Source organism: Melitaea cinxia, chromosome Z (genome assembly GCF_905220565.1).
Source record: "Melitaea cinxia chromosome Z, ilMelCinx1.1, whole genome shotgun sequence".
Lineage (NCBI taxonomy): Eukaryota > Metazoa > Arthropoda > Insecta > Lepidoptera > Nymphalidae > Melitaea > Melitaea cinxia.
In genome coordinates this window covers 14129449-14148112 of record NC_059424.1, presented here as the reverse complement: position 1 = coordinate 14148112, position 18664 = coordinate 14129449, and the positions used below count along the sequence as shown (strand labels likewise).

General features: G+C 33.0%; 1 long non-coding RNA gene across 1 annotated transcript; it reads left to right on the top strand.

Annotated features, from left to right (window-relative positions):
- Window positions 1-14770: 14770 nt before the first annotated feature.
- Window positions 14771-16796, top strand: LOC123668686. The gene is made up of 3 exons (XR_006745621.1): window positions 14771-14902; window positions 15027-15119; window positions 15707-16796. It is a non-coding gene; the product is annotated as an uncharacterized LOC123668686 (long non-coding RNA).
- The last annotated feature ends 1868 nt before the right edge of the window (window positions 16797-18664 follow it).

Genomic DNA, 18664 nt, shown 5'->3' with positions numbered 1-18664 from the left:
ATATAAGCATGGAGAGAAATATTTCTCTATGCTCCATTTTCATAAGTTGTATGTGTTTCTTGTTTTACCGACTACATACTAAAGAGCAACACGGAGGGGAGTAGCCATCAACACGCTCTGTCAAGGTATAAGGCCAAATGGCCATATGCGTACAATAAAACTAGTTGCAGCCGCACTGATCACTAGACTAAATCTAGTTGCGCCGTTGAATCAACGTCCTTCAAAAAATGCCAAATTGTTCTGTTTTTTGCTGCAAAAAAAGGTCTGCCATATCAAATCGCACCCTTAATAAAACAAAGATGTAACTCAAAAATCGCAACTTGTGGGAATTGGCGTTTGAAGTTTAGCACTTTTTCCGCATTGTGTTTGATTAAAAATTACTAATTATTTGTAATGCTCTTAATGACTTTTACTATTGATATCAGTAGTTTAAAGTACAGAGATTAATAGAATAATAGAAAAACAACTGTGTTAAAGTCTATAATAGCTGTAAAATGGAGATGAAAAAAAAGTTCCGACTTAAATCTCTTTATGCCAAAAATTACTTAATATTTTAGGTAGTATTTCAAAAAAATTCTCTTTAGTATTAAAACATAACAAAAAGTTTTAAAAATAAATCACAATGTTTCGTTTTATGATTATATAATTGTAATTATGACGTTGTATGTACTAATGCATCATTTTTTTATAAAACGAAAACTGAAATTTATCACCTTTTTTTTAAATTAAACAAATTTTTATTAATCATCTGATATTTATATATCTCTTTATGGCTACAAATATTGTTTTTTAAACAAAACAAAAACTATACACTATTATAAGAATTAGGTACAATTAGTCTCTAGTAAATATCTCCTAAAATCACAAATAATTACTAACCACAAATAATCTAATATATAAAATTCTCGTGTCGCGGTGTTTGTAGTTAAACTCCTCCGAAACGGCTAGACCGATTCACACGAAATTTTGTGTGCATATCGGGTAGGTCTGAGAATCGAACAACATCTATTTTTCATACCCCTAAGTTAAAATGGGGGGGGGGGGGGTTAAGTGGTTTAATAACATATATGGCAAAACAACGTTTGCGGGGTCAGCTAGTAAATAGTATAAAAATCAGCAGTCTCTTCTTTCTTATATTGTCTATCATCTTGTTTTTGCTCATTGTTTGAATTATCATATGATACACATAGATCACACTGACCTTTTTTTGGTTGGTGAAACCCTAAGTTAAATACCGTCGGAATCAATATTTTCTGCACATTTGAATCGTCTCGCCATAAGAATCGACGAATTCCAACCACCAGAGCAGGTTGGGTTTCGAAATGGCTACAACACCGTAGACCACATCCATACTGTTCGACAGATTATTCAAAAGACAGAGACATATAATCAGCCGCTGTGTATGGAATTTGTGGACTGCGAGAAAGCCTTCAACTGTGTCGAGACCTGGGCTGTCCTGGACTCTCTGCAGAGATGTCATATCGACTGGCGATATATCGTGGTACTGAGATGTATGTACGACGCAACGACGATGACCGTTCATATCCAGGACCAGAGAACAATACCTATTTCCCTGCGGCGTGGGGTAAGACAGCAAGATGTAATATCACCGAAACTGTTTACCACTGCGCTGGAGGATATCTTTAAGACCTTGAACAAGGCATCAATGTCGACGGTGAATACATCTCTCACCTTCGTTTCGCCGACGATATCGTCATCTTTGCGGACACGTTAGATGAGTTAGGCCAAATGCTAGCCGGTCTAAACGAGTCCTCCCGACGTGTCGTTCTCTGTATGAACTTGGACAAAACGAAAGTTATGTCTAACAACCAAGTCATACCGAGACAGGTATCGGTCGATGGTACCCTTCTCTAAGTTTTTCAGGATTATATTTACTTAGGCCATACTATCCAACTAGGCCGCAACAACTTTGAGAAGGAGGCCGATAGGAGGATTCGGTGGGGCTGGGCGGCATTTGGCAGGCTTCGTCGAGTCTTCACTTCGAAGATTCCGCAATGCTTGAAGACAAAAGTCTTCGAGCAATACGTCCTGCCTGTGTTAACATACCGAGCCGAGACATGGACACTGACGAAGGGACTGGTCCACAAATATAAAGTCCCTCAACGTGCAATGGAACTGGCCATGCTTGGGGTTTCCCTCAAAGATAGGATTAGAAACGAGACTACCGCGAGAGAACGAAAGTAACCGATATAGCCCACACAATTAGCAAGTTGAAGTGGCAGTGGGCTGGTCATCTGTGGCGCAGGACCGGTGGCTGTTGGAGCAGACGCGTCCTGGAGTAAAGATCGCGTCTTGGCAAAAACAGTGTGTGACGTCCTCTGGCCCGTTGGACCGACGATCTACCTAAGTTTGCCGGTGTAAGCTGGATGAGGATTGCGGAAAACGGGGATGTCTAGCGCGAACTTGGGGAAGCCTATGTCCAGCAGTGCATTGCAATAGGCTGAACTGACTGACAAATATTTGGTTTATTATTGCAGTCAGAGTCAGAAGAACTTTGATTTTCAAACATAAAATTTCTTCTGTTGACAGGCTTATTAAACAACGTATGAAAATCTACAGTGCATCGTCGTCACTCAGGTCGATGTCACTTAGATCTGTGTATTATACTGGAGAAATATTGTAACTGGCCACACTATTGCAATTTCGTCGCTCTCTCAGCTGAATTTGCTCATATTTGGCTCAGTATTTTGTGGTGAATTGGTGTAAGACGTCTTTTCTTCGCAATCCATTGTAACGTTTTCTGGGGCAGGGTTTTAGGTAGGCATTGAACTATTGGAGCTTGAAAAACTGGATGAAGATGAGCTAGAAGAGCTTGACGATGATGAGCTAGATGAATCGGAACTAGATGAAGATGATCTTGAAGACGAACTAGAGGACTGTAAATGGCTAGTATTATTTAGGTGTCATTTTTCTCGTCAACTCATAAGTGACAGTGAAATATTGAGTCGGTGTCATCATTTTCGTCAGCTCTGCAGTTACATTTTTGGGCTCTGGAGATATATGTATTTTGTTGATTTTCCTCTTCAACCTGCATAGCTTCTTTAGTCTAAAATAACAATAATTCATAACACTGTAGTATATTTTAAGGATGAATAATAATCAAAATTATTTAACGTCAAAATAGCAGCATTGTTGAATGACAATAATCTATTCAGTCGTTTTGCCATAAAAGAGTAACAATCATCCATCCATACGTCATCCTCATAAACTTTCACATTTATTACAGTAATCAGATGAAAAAAAAAAATTATAACTTATTACACTATTATTATATTACTTAAAAAGCCAACCGGTGGTGGGATAACCATCCAACTGCTGGCTTTGAAATACACAGGCCGAAGACAGGCAGCAGCGTCTTCGGAGCGACAAAGCCAGCCCTGCGGTCACCAACCCGCCTGCCCAGCGTGGTGACTATGGGCAAAACACATAAGTTCACGCTATTTTTGGCGAAAGCTTGTGGAGGCCTATGTCCAGCAGTGGACTGTATAGGTTGTAATGATACACTATTATGTTTATCTTATAACTTTTACGCTCGATACGCTGTAACTCTTCATTGTGGTGTTCAGTTTCTGAATGTAGCATTAAACTTAAAAAAAATTGTGAGCTCTAAGACCATTTTCAAAACCTATACAAATAAGCACAACAGTTACAAGTTATTCTTAACTTTTACACGAAAAGGGAATTAATGTTGAAAGTTTTTACTTACCTTTCGTCATTCTAAATAATAAAAAGAAGTAAACAAAAGTGACTTTTATAAACAGCCTTATTTATTACAATAAAGTGATACTTAACCAATTACTCCAACAACTAAGGCATATATTTCAATATAAAACTGAAGTGTTAGGCGTTAACTTTGTAAAATTTGTCAATTTTTAAAACAAAACCGGAGTAAATCCAAATGTTACACATCATTATCAAATGCGTTTTCTGAGAGAATGAAGTATAACAAAAATCATCTTTTTATTTTAAATCCCTTTTAATCTAATATCGAATTATTTGATGTTACTCAAAACGGCAGCACTTCAATCTCCGCTCACTGCCGGTGCATTTCTGAATCACGCCACTTTATAAGAACTGAGTTGTCAGTTCCAGTTGATAGAAAAGAGAGCAACAGTCGCGTATCTCTCTGTATCTTATAGTTAAAACGCCGGAGTCGAAGTCTACCTATTCTTTACGCGACGAAGACGGGTTTTATTGTAAAATCTCCAAATCCACAAATTTTGAGTTACGTCTTTGTTTTATTAAAGGTGCGAAATTTACTAAAACATGGCGTTACCTTTCATACGTAAGTATTTTTTAATCACATTATTACTTGTATACTTCTTTTAAACCTTTTTTAAACTTAAAAATTACAAATATTATCGGTCGTGTTGATTCGATTTATTTACCAACACAGGCCGCTCGCCCTCATACAATATGCGGATCGGTCGAGCGACTGATTGGAGTCTATTTCCGAGAAGTCACTGTCGCCGAGCGATAGTGTTGTTACCGGTTTGTTTGTAGATGGTTATCGATAAAAACGGCAAAGGCAAAAGAGAGATTTTGATTTATTTAAAATATTATATTGCTAGCTTTTTTAATAAACATAGTTATATAATAAAATTGCATTAAATTAAATATAATACACGTAATATGAGTATTAATACATTTTACTAGAATTACTTAATGTGAACTTCGACCATAATGTTCTATATAAAAATTTGGCAGGTTTTCTAAAAATCCAAATTTAAGGGATACATGGAAAAAAATTGTAATAACAGACTAACCTGGACGCCCACAAAAAATAGTATAATTTGTTCAAATCATATCAATACCACTAACTTTCAAGTGTTGGCGAACAATAGAAGGCTTAGTCGAGGGCACCAAACCAACACTAACGCCACACTGTTTTTGTCCCGTAAGTGTTTTTTTTTCTCATGTACAAGGTAATCAAGACATGTTTCACCTTAGTCATAGTAGTGAAATGAAGCTTTGATTTATCAACTTTGAAAATTAACAATTATTATGTACTTTATTGCACTAAAAATAATGTACAGAAAAATTATACATAAAGTTGATGGCAAAGGTGGACTTATATCTAGAAGAGATCTCTTCCAGTCAACCAATGGTCATGAGAGAGAGTGTCATATAGCGGGGAACACAGTGCAAGAAATAATAGATGAGATGTCGTCCACACCGTATTCGGTGACGGCGATTCCTATAAATTATGCTGGTGGGCTCTAATATGGCTAGCGAAACCGAATTTAGATTTGAAGACTCGGTTGCAAGATGCACAGTATAGTTGGCCAGCCGAATCGTATGTGTAAATGTAGGAGGGTTTTGGCCTAGTCTTCCGTACTTGGCGTTTCGCATCAAGGTCTTCTAGACGCGCAGATTCAAAACGGTCGACACTTTTGTGAATGGTTCGACGCCATTCCGGTCTTTGACGTGCCAGACTCTCCCAACTCTCAGTTGGTATATGACAAGCCACAAGATTGCGTTTGAGCACGTCTTTATAGCGAAGGTATTGCCCGCCTTGTTTTCGCTTTCCGTTTGAAAGCTCAGAATAGAAGACTGTCTTCGGTAGTCTGCTATCGGGCATGCGTAGGAGGTGACCGCTCCATCTCAGTTGACTTTTCATTATGAGAGCTTCAATTCCAGACATACCTGTACGACGCAATACTTCGGTGTTTGAAATTCGGTCCTGCCACTTAATGCGCAATATGGATCTTAGACATTTGAGGTGAAATGTGTCTAACTTCTTGATATCTGCTTTATAGCAGCACCAGGTCTCTGAAGCGTACAATAATGTGGGCAGGACAATCGCTTTGTACACTAATATTTTAGTTTGCAATTTGAGGTCGTGTGAATTCCAGACACGGGATTTAAGTTTGCCAAAGGCCGCTGCAGCACCTGCTATTCGGGCTGGTATGGGTAAGAAATAATAACGTAATAGCTAAAGAACTGTAATATATTACATACTTACAGGTATAAATACATACGATTACATAGATACATATAGATATCATACTTAAATATATACACACACACTACTTACATACATACATACATACACATACATACGTACACACATAAATACAAATGCATTATCATGCATTACATGTATTATAGGTAATTATATACTTACATATTCATTAAGTAGATGATTGTAAATTGAATTGAGAAATAAAGTGCTCCTTTAATTTACGTTTGAAGAAAACAAGAGAAGGACTCTTTTGAATGCTTTCTGGGAGTTTGTTTCACAGTATAGAGGTGCGTACCGCAAATGAATTCAGTTTGAATTTGGTATTGCACTTAGGTACATCCAGCTTTGGTGTAATGCCAGGGCGCCTAGAACGATTAGGAGAGGGTAGGATGTGAAAACGGGATCGAAGATAAGAAGGAGAGTTTGGGTCACGTATGATGTTAAAGAGAGTAGATAGGATATGCATATCACGGTGAAGGCGAATAGGGAGCCATTTGATCTGAGCACGGAAGTGAGAGATACGATCAAACTTTGTCCATCCTTTCAGAGTCATCAACAAATCGTTCAATCTAGCAGATGACAAGCTGTCATCTTACGATGCCATTAGTGCTACGCTCCCTATTCCCGATTCGTTGACATTACCGTGTACATCATCAACTCCTCAAAATGTATGTTAACTTTAAATCGTTTATTGTAGACTGGCATTGTTTGGTACAACAACGTTGCACCAAACGTATTGTGACATAATTATAATAGTTAGATATATGCTGTCGCGACACTTTTTAACCGACTTCTAAAAAGGGAGGAGGTTCTCAATTCGACTGTATTTTTTTATGTATGTTACTTCAGAACTTTTGAATGGGCGGACCGATTTTGATGATTTTTAATTTAATAGAAAGCTGATGTTTATCATGTGATCGCGTTCAAATTTCATCGAGATCTGATTACAACTTTTTGAGTAACCTTTGATAACGCATATATATTACGTATATTGTATTACTTGTCGATGTAATTGAAGTCAGTATTTTTTTTTTCGTTTGCGAGCAAATACAATTATTGTAGATAATGATCTGTTGTACAAAGTCTTACTACATTATATATTTCTATTATCATTAGTTTTTGCAGCGCACGCAATGCAGGAATTTTTTAGGTTATTTTTTTATCGCTTGGGTTACATTATTGGAGTTTTAGTAAGAATTCCTAATATTTTTGAAAATATAGTATAACCTATGTCGCTTAAGGATAGTGTAGCTTCTCAACGGTGAAATAATTTTTTGAATCGGTCCAGTAGTTTCGGAGCCTCTTCAATGCTAACAAACAAACAATCAAATCTTTACTCTTTATAATCGTTTATTTTACATGAAGATGTTTGATTTGTAGTATAATAAATTAAGCCTATTTTTATAATAACATCTTACCTTTGTATCACTTTAAAAACCTTATTTCCCTAAACGAGTACTTGAATTTATCGATAATGGATATCGACAGTTGTTACAACCATGGCTGTAAGAAACTTGTCAGTGTAGTTGCGGCGTGTCATTATACAGTAATGACACAGAATGTATCTATGTGTGTGTGAAAAATGTAAGTGTGATTTTAATTTAGTATGTGTGAGTTTCGTAATGACAGACGATTATTTTTGTGTGGGAATTAGATAAAGTGTGCATGTGTGTAATTTCCCCCCGCAAAAAACGACAGACAATTTTGTATCGGTAGCAGACGCAATGGCTACTCCCCTCCGTGTTGCTCTATGGATGGGTACCATGGAGCATAGAGAAGAGGAGAACGATCGCTATAGAAAATAGTGTCCCGAAAATAACCTACCCCACCCCAGCCCGCAAAATAATGATATTTGTAATAAAAAAAAATACTAGTTGATAGATTTTGAATTGCTCAATTCAACTACGTTGTCCTTTTAAATTGCTCACCTCAAATTATATAATTAAAAATCAAAAAGTAAAAAAAAAAACAAATATTTTCAAACTCCTATATCTTTCGATTTATACAATATTTTAAATTGCTCAAAGTGTTAAAAAACTGCTCAAGTTGCATTTATAATTGCTCAAGTATAGTTTGGAACAGATCCACTTCCCTTAATTTTTAAATAAATATAAATAGTTTGCACAAATAAAATATTGATATTTGTAAAAAAAAAATACTAATCGATACATTTTCAATAGCTCAATTCGACTACGTTGTCTTTTTAAATTGCTCACCTCAAATTATTTAATTATAAATTAAAAAAGTCGTTGAAAAATATTCTTTTATCAATATTTTCAAACTCCTGTATCTTTTGATGTATACAATATTTTAAATTGCTCAACGTGTTAAAACCCTGCTGAAGTTACATTTATAATTGCTCAAGTACAGATTTGAACAGCTCCACTTTCCTTAATTTTTAAATAAATATATAAGGTTGGAACAAATTTAACGTTTATATCGATAAAGTGAGCGCTGCAGATGCGCATAGACAATGATGGGAAGCCAAAAAAAATTGCGGATATTCGTAATTAAAAGATGCTAATCGTTCGATTTTCAATAGCTCAATTCAACTACGTTGGCCTTTTAAATTGCTCACTTCAAATTATTTAATTAAAAATCAAAAAAGTCGTTGAAAAAAAAATTCATTTATCAATATTTTCAAACTCCTATATCTTTTGATGTATACAATATTTTAAATTGCTCAACGTGTTAAAACCCTGCTGAAGTTGCATTTATAATTGCTCAAGTACAGATTTGAACAGCTCCACTTTCCTTAATTTTTAAATTTAAATAAATTGTTTGAACAAATAAATTAATGATATTTGTAAAAAAAATACTAATCGATACATTTTCAATAGCTCAATTCAACTACGTTATCCTTTTAAATTGCTCACCTCAAATTATTTAATTATAAATCAAAAAAGTCGTTGAAAAAATTCATTTATCAATATTTTCAAACTCCTACATCTTTTGATGTATACAATATTTTAAATTGCTCAACGTGTTAAAACCCTGCTGAAGTTGCATTTATAATTGCTCAAATACAGTTTTGAACAACTCCGCTTTCCTTAATTTTTAAATAAATATAAATAGTTTGAACAAATTTATCGTTTATATCATAAGACAGGTGTATATACGCTGCGCGTGCGCATAGACAATGATGGGAAGCCAAAAAATTGCGGATATTCGTAATAAAAAAGATACTAATCGATAGATTTTCAATAGCTCAATTCAACTACGTTGTCCTTTTAAATTGCTCACCTCAAATTATTTAATTAAAAATCAAAGAAGTCGTTGAAAAAAATTCATTTATCAATATTTTCAAACTCCTATATCTTTTGATGTATACAATATTTTAAATTGCTCAACGTGTTAAAACCCTGCTGAAGTTGCATTTATAATTGCTCAAGTACAGATTTGAACAGCTCCACTTTCCTTAATTTTTAAATAAATATGTAAAGTTGGAACAAATTTAACGTTTATATCGATAAAGTGAGCGCTGCAGATGCGCATAGACAATGATGGGAAGCCAAAAAAATTGCGGATATTCGTAATTAAAAGATGCTAATCGTTCGATTTTCAATAGCTCAATTCAACTACGTCGGCCTTTTAAATGGCTCACTTCAAATTATTTAATTAAAAATCAAAAAAGTCGTTGAAAAAAATTCATTTATCAATATTTTCAAACTCCTATATCTTTTATATCTTTTGATGTTTACAATATTTTGAATTGCTCAAAGTGTTAAAGAACTGCTCAAGTTGCATTTATAATTGCTCAAGTACAGTTTGGAACAGCCCCACTTTACTTAATTTTTAAATAAATATGTAAAGTTGGAACAAATTTAACGTTTATATCGATAAAGTGAGCGCTGCAGATGCGCATAGACAATGATGGGAAGCCAAAAAAATTGCGGATATTCGTAATTAAAAGATGCTAATCGTTCGATTTTCAATAGCTCAATTCAACTACGTCGGCCTTTTAAATGGCTCACTTCAAATTATTTAATTAAAAATCAAAAAAGTCGTTGAAAAAAATTCATTTATCAATATTTTCAAACTCCTATATCTTTTATATCTTTTGATGTATACAATATTTTGAATTGCTCAAAGTGTTAAAGAACTGCTCAAGTTGCATTTATAATTGCTCAAGTACAGTTTGGAACAGCCCCACTTTACTTAATTTTTAAATAAATATAAATAGTTTGAACAAATTTAACGTTTATATCATAAGACAGGTGTACGCTGCGCGTACGCATAGACAATGATGCGAAGCAAAAAAATTGCGGATATTCGTAATAAAAAAGATACTAATCGATAGATTTTCAATAGCTCAATTCAACTACGTTGGCCTTTTAAATTGCTCACCTTAAACTATTTAATAGAAGCAACCGGCAATTGAGGATAACAGTGGAAAGTAATGTTACTTTAACAATGTATGTGAATCCTGATAACTAATAAAAGTAGGTAATTATTTTAATTATACGAGGAAAGTATGAAATCTGCCTGCCAAAAAAGTGGGGCTGTTCCAAACTGAACTTGAGCAATTATAAATGCAACTTGAGCAGTTCTTTAACACTTTGAGCAATTTAAAATATTGTATACATCAAAAGATATAGGAGTTTGAAAATATTGATAAATGAATTTTTTTCAACGACTTCTTTGATTTTTAATTAAATAATTTGAGGTGAGCAATTTAAAAGGACAACGTAGTTGAATTGAGCTATTGAAAATCTATCGATTAGTATCTTTTTTATTACGAATATCCGCAATTTTTTGGCTTCCCATCATTGTCTATGCGCACGCGCAGCGTATATACACCTGTCTTATGATATAAACGATAAATTTGTTCAAACTATTTATATTTATTTAAAAATTAAGGAAAGCGGAGTTGTTCAAAACTGTATTTGAGCAATTATAAATGCAACTTCAGCAGGGTTTTAACACGTTGAGCAATTTAAAATATTGTATACATCAAAAGATGTAGGAGTTTGAAAATATTGATAAATGAATTTTTTCAACGACTTTTTTGATTTATAATTAAATAATTTGAGGTGAGCAATTTAAAAGGATAACGTAGTTGAATTGAGCTATTGAAAATGTATCGATTAGTATTTTTTTTACAAATATCATTAATTTATTTGTTCAAACAATTTATTTAAATTTAAAAATTAAGGAAAGTGGAGCTGTTCAAATCTGTACTTGAGCAATTATAAATGCAACTTCAGCAGGGTTTTAACACGTTGAGCAATTTAAAATATTGTATACATCAAAAGATATAGGAGTTTGAAAATATTGATAAATGAATTTTTTTTTCAACGACTTTTTTGATTTTTAATTAAATAATTTGAAGTGAGCAATTTAAAAGGCCAACGTAGTTGAATTGAGCTATTGAAAATCGAACGATTAGCATCTTTTAATTACGAATATCCGCAATTTTTTTTGGCTTCCCATCATTGTCTATGCGCATCTGCAGCGCTCACTTTATCGATATAAACGTTAAATTTGTTCCAACCTTATATATTTATTTAAAAATTAAGGAAAGTGGAGCTGTTCAAATCTGTACTTGAGCAATTATAAATGTAACTTCAGCAGGGTTTTAACACGTTGAGCAATTTAAAATATTGTATACATCAAAAGATACAGGAGTTTGAAAATATTGATAAAAGAATATTTTTCAACGACTTTTTTAATTTATAATTAAATAATTTGAGGTGAGCAATTTAAAAAGACAACGTAGTCGAATTGAGCTATTGAAAATGTATCGATTAGTATTTTTTTTTTACAAATATCAATATTTTATTTGTGCAAACTATTTATATTTATTTAAAAATTAAGGGAAGTGGATCTGTTCCAAACTATACTTGAGCAATTATAAATGCAACTTGAGCAGTTTTTTAACACTTTGAGCAATTTAAAATATTGTATAAATCGAAAGATATAGGAGTTTGAAAATATTTGTTTTTTTTTTTACTTTTTGATTTTTAATTATATAATTTGAGGTGAGCAATTTAAAAGGACAACGTAGTTGAATTGAGCAATTCAAAATCTATCAACTAGTATTTTTTTTTATTACAAATATCATTATTTTGCGGGCTGGGGTGGGGTAGGTTATTTTCGGGACACTATTTTCTATAGCGATCGTTCTCCTCTTCTCTATGCTCCATGGTACCCATCCATAGAGCAACACGGAGGGGAGTAGCCATTGCGTCTGCTACCGATACAAAATTGTCTGTCGTTTTTTGCGGGGGGAAATTACACACATGCACACTTTATCTAATTCCCACACAAAAATAATCGTCTGTCATTACGAAACTCACACATACTAAATTAAAATCACACTTACATTTTTCACACACACATAGATACATTCTGTGTCATTACTGTATAATGACACGCCGCAACTACACTGACAAGTTTCTTACAGCCATGGTTGTAACAACTGTCGATATCCATTATCGATAAATTCAAGTACTCGTTTAGGGAAATAAGGTTTTTAAAGTGGTACAAAGGTAAGATGTTATTATAAAAATAGGCTTAATTTATTATATACTACAAATCAAACATCTTCATGTAAAATAAACGATTATAAAGATTAAAGATTTGATTGTTTGTTTGTTAGCATTGAATAGGCTCCGAAACTACTGGACCGATTCAAAAAAATATTTCACCGTTGAGAAGCTACATAATCCTTAAGCGACATAGGTTATACTATATTTTCAAAAATATTAGGAATTCTTACTAAAACTCCAATAATGTAACCCAAGCGATAAAAAAATAACCTAAAAAATTCCTGCATTGCGTGCGCTGCAAAAACTAATGATAATAGAAATATATAATGTAGTAAGACTTTGTACAACAGATCATTATCTACAATAATTGTATTTGCTCGCAAACGAAAAAAAAAAAATACTGACTTCAATTACATCGACAAGTAATACAATATACGTAATATATACGCGTTATCAAAGGTTACTCAAAAAGTTGTAATCAGATTTCGATGAAATTTAAACGTGACCACATGATAAACATCAGCTTTCTGTTAAATTAAAAATCATCAAAATCGATCCACCCAGTCAAAAGTTCTGAAGTAACATACATAAAAAAATACAGTCGAATTGAGAACCTCCCCTTTTTGGAAGTCAGTTAAAAAGTGTCGCGACAGCCTATGTCTAACTATTATAATTATGTCACAATACGTTTGGTCCAACGTTGTTGTACCAAACAATGCCATTCTACAATAAACGATTTAAAGTTAACATACATTTTGAGATGTCAACGAATCAAGAGCAGGGAGCGTAACACTAATGGCATCATAAGATATGATAGCTTGTCATCTGCTAGATTTAATGATTTGTTGATGACTCTGAAAGGATGGACATTGTTCATTTTCAAATTTGATAAATCTAAGCTTCATTTCACTACTATGACTAAGGTGAACCATATCTTGATTACCTTGTACATGAGACAAAAAAAAAAAAAACTTACGGGACAAAAACAGTGTGGCGTTAGTGTCGGTTTGGTGCCCTAGACTAATCCTTCTATTGTTCGCCAACACTTGAAAGTTAGTGGTATTGTTATGATCTGAACAAATTACACTATTTTTTGTGGGCGTCCAGGTTTATCTGTTATTACATTTTTTTCCATGTATCCCTTAAATTTGGATTTTCAGAAAACCTGCCAAATTTTTATATAAAACATTATGGTCGAAGTTCACATTAAGTAATTCTAGTAAAATGTAATAATACTCATATTACGTGTATTATATTTAATTTAATGCAATTTTATTATATAACTATGTTTATTAAAAAAAGCTAGCAATATAATATTTTAAATAAATCAAAATCTCAAAAATGTCTGTCTCCTCTTTTGCCTTTGCCATTTTTATCGATAACCATCCACAAACAAACCGGTAACAACACTATCGCTCGGCGACAGTGACTTCTCGGAAATAGACTCCGATCAGTCGCTCGACTGATCCGCATATTGTATGCGGGCGAGCGGCCTGTGTTGGCAACAAATCGAGTCAACACGACCGATAATATTTGTAATTTTTATGTTTAAAAAAGGTTTAAAAGAAGTATATAAGTAATAATGTGATTAAAAAATACTTACGTATGAAAGGTAACGCCATGTTTTAGTAAATTTGATATGGCAGATCTTTTTTTGCAGTAAAAAACAGAACAATTCGGCATTTTTTGAAGGACGTTGATTCAATCGCGCAACTAGATTTAGTCTAGTGATCAGTGCGGCGGCAACTAGTTTTATTGTTTGTATATGGCCATTTGGCCTTATACCTTGACAGAGGGGAACGCCTGTACATGGCTACTGCCCTCCGTGTTGCTCTTTGTACCCATCCTATGTGAACTAGACTATAGGATTGTATTATATTTAATTTAATGCAATTTTATTATAAAACTATGTATATTAAAATTAAGCACGCAATGTTATATTATAAATAAGGCAGAATCGCAAATACGTCTCTCTCCTCCTTTGCCTTTGCCGTTTTTATCGATAACTATCTACAAACAAACTGGTAACAACACTATCGCTCGGCGACAGCAACTTCTCGGAAATAGACTCGGATCAGTTGCTCGACCGATCCGCATATTGTATGAGGGCGAGCGGCCTGTGTTGCAAAGAGTATAATAATATATAGGGAAACTGTGTTGTTAAACAAATCCGAAACAACACGGACGATAACATTTGTAATTTTTAAGTTTAAAAAAGGATTAAAAGAAGTATTCAGTAATAATATGATTAAAAAATACTTACATATGAAAGGTAACGCCATCGTTTAGTAAATTTGACGTGGCAAATCTCTTTTTCAATCAATTGCGCAAATAGATTTCGTCTAGTGATCAATGCGGCTGCAACTAGTCCATTTCATCTATTCAGAGAGAGCTGAGATTTTAGAATATTTAATAATTTTAATGTGTAATCAAATTATTATACATAGCTCTGCATTATATTTTAAGTTATATAGTTAGCTAGCAAGTTTAGATGTAAATTTTTATAAAAATTATTGTAATTAACATTTTTATTTTTCATTTTATTCCAGGTCCAGTAACAGTGCAAGAAGATTTACATGGTAAAAATAGACATTCACAGCACCCTCAGATTATACCAAAAGTGTCAGCAATTAGTTTAACAGGTACCTGTGAATATATTATGTAACTAGAACTAAAAAAAAATATTGTTCAGTTCGCAGCGTTATAAAATAATTAAAGTTCTAAAATAAAAGTAGCCTAATTATTCCTTATATTACATCAGCTATCTGCCAGTAAGTCACCAATCGGTCCAGCCATTTCAAAGATTAGCCGGAACAAACACAGACAAAAATTGTAAAAAAAAATATTTTGGTATATATACAGTGTACACATCCATATCCATGTAGTAAAAATCAATCATTTTAATATTACAAAGAGACACTCCAATATTATTTATTTTTATAGATTATTACAATCAATTAAGCACTTCTAACAAGGCGACTGCTCAACTTCATATATTGATTTCGGGAGTTATTAGAGACTTTGCTTGTGAGGAAGATAATATTACTGCAAGAGAGTATCTATAGAATTGTTATTTTGACACAGGCTCTTCCTGTGAAATTTTGCGTTTTGCTTTACAGTTCATTATTCTAATTGAAATTGTAAGAACACAAATTCCTAATTGAAGAAAGCTTAATAATACTAACTACATACTTAGCGTAAATTTTATTAAAATCTGTTTTCTTTTCAGATCAGTTTCAGTTGAGACACTGCATCATTGCTTCATTTTATGGGCGAAATTAGGTCCAGAGACTCCAACATCTGAGCACCACAAAAAGTGGATAGAAGCAATAAAAAAATTTAAATCCATGTAATTTGTAAATCCTGCTGGGAAAGTATATGCATATGTTCCCATTGTAAATAATTGGGTATGGACACTAGAAGCAATTGAAGTCTGACTAAAAAAAAACCTAATTTATTATGTTACATCTGTCTGGTTGCGGCACTTAAACCAAGACCCATTAGAAAATGGCGCTATTCGAAGCCTTGGGTGTCGTAACAACAACTCAACTTATGATCAGTTTGAAAACTCCTATGCCACCTTAGTGGTTATTAATTTGAACTGTGGCTACATCCATGGAAAAAATTGTGACTTCTGAGAAAAGGGGACTTCTGTGATGCACTACCTACATTATTAATCACAGAAAATATTGACACCAAGTTGACTGAAACTCTGGACTTTTGGACTTTATAGACATGGAGCTAGTTTCCATTCAGGAATTAGGAAATAATCCTACTATTATGGCACCCCTGAAATATGTAAATGGTTATTCTTTTAAAAAAACTGATAAGTAAAATCTTCAAGTAATGCCATATATGCACAAGTATGGCACCAGAAGGCCATGAGAGCATATATATTAAATTCCGAGAGTATGCAGGTTGACGTTGGCTTTGCTATCCCAGCAGTGATTTTAATAAATCATATTTTTATGAAATCCTAAAAAAGAATATTTATAGGAAATTGCTTAAGGAATATTTAAAAACTGCTGTATTAACCATAGCCAATTTTAATGTACCATTCACCCGTTGTACAGAACACCGAGAAAAAAATATTGATTTCATAATAAATCTAGTTAATAAGATTTATGATTTATAATTATTGTAATAATATAAATAAAATAATAACGGGTAAAATAAAAACTTACGATGTAAAGAACCATTTTCAATTAAAAGCAAAACTTGATGATAGTGGTTCTTAATTTCTGTTTTTGGCTATTTTCGTTGTGATTTTGTAGGGTGTAATTTTTTTGTCTTTTGAAATAAACGATTGTTAAATTTTATTTATTTATATATAATTTATATTAATTAATGTATATTTTATTATGATATTTTATTCCTAATTTTTATTTATTTTGATTATGATAATTGTTATTTATTTTTGATATTGATTGATTATTTTAGTTATGATGATGAGTGTCACTTTTTATTTATTTACTAGCTAACTCGGCAAACGTTGTCTTGCGCTATTTAATAATAGGGGTTGGTGGTAGAAGGGTGAAAATTTAGGGTTGTATGTATTTTTCAATGCCAAATCATAATAAAATAAAGAAAAAAATATTTTATCTAAAAATTAAAAAAAAAATTAGGGGTGGACTACCCTTAACATTAAGGGGGATAAAAAATAGATATTGTTCGATGTTTAGACCTACCTAATATGCACACAAAATTTTATGAGAATCGGTCAAGCCGTTTCGGAGGAGTTTAACTACAAACACTGCGACACGAGAATTTTATATATTAGATTACAAATATTGAACTTAATTAATGTATATGTGAAGTTCAAATATTTTAATTATTTGTAATTTTTTGTGTTTTTAATCCATGTATTCATTTCATCATTCATGTATTAATTTGTTTAATTTTAAATTGTTTAGGTGTATATTGTGTTTTGAAATAAATAAATCTTCTAAATATATATAAGAGATTTCCACCTATATATTGACTCATCATGATTTCTCTGGAACCATAAAGCGTCCTTTCGCCGAGTAGAGGTCAGCTAAGAACGGATTTTAAGAAATCCCACCCACGAGGGTTGCGGGGGCGTTAACAATGGAAATTTCCCGTTTTTAAACTATAGCTCCTATCGACTCCAAATTTGGTAGGAATCTCCTATAAGTGATATAGAAATGATCAATGAGCCAATTTTATAGTAACTCATCCCCAATAAGGATTGCAGGGGTGGGCGTTAACAATGAAAATTTTAAATGTATGTAACTCCGAAGCTAGTGAACCAATTTTTATCAAATTGTCTAAGCATCTGTAATTTGGTCTAACTTGAGAGATAGGGTAGTTTTTATCTCAATTGGACCCGGTAGGTGGCGCTGTTATCGGTATATAACTGAAACTAAACCAATTTTTATCAAAATTTGTAAGCATCTGTAATTTAGTCTAACTTGAAAGATATGGTAGTTTCTATCTCAATTGGACCCGGTAGGTGGCGCTGCTATTGGTATGTAACTGAAACTACTGAATCAATTTTTATCAAATTTTGTAGGCATCTGTAATTTGGTCCAACTTGGAAGATGGCGTAGTTTTTGTCTTATTTGGAACTGGTAGGTGGCGCAGCTATCGGTATGTAAGCTATCAAATTTGGTAGCTGTTTTCGGGGCAGGACATCTGCCGGGTCCGCTAGTAAATATATATATTTTTTTAAATAAAGTTGTTTTATTTTAGTAAATAAATGTATAATATATATTAATACAAATTGTAAGTAAAAGTAGATATTATATATGAAACGTATTACATCTATATATGTAGGAACTGTACTATGTTTAATATACGTAGGTATGTATGTAGGTATAGTTTTTCTATAAGTATTACTATACTCTGTGGTATAGATATACATTTGTCGACGTTAGTACCAAATCTCAAATCCGCGCGAGGCGCTAATGATGCATTTCCAATTTTAGCTTTAGAGTTACGCCTCTATTTCCTATATATACAAAGTACTCTGTGGGCATTGCGGTCTGAAATCGATTAATCGAAGAATCGATTCTCAGACCTAATAAATCGGTTTTTTAATTAGATAATTATGTTGTACTGAATCGAATCAGTGAATCGATATTTCATCCTTGAAAATCGACATTCGATTTTTTTCTGTTTTGGTAAAAACCATAAAACCATTTACAATTAGCTGAATGTACTCGTT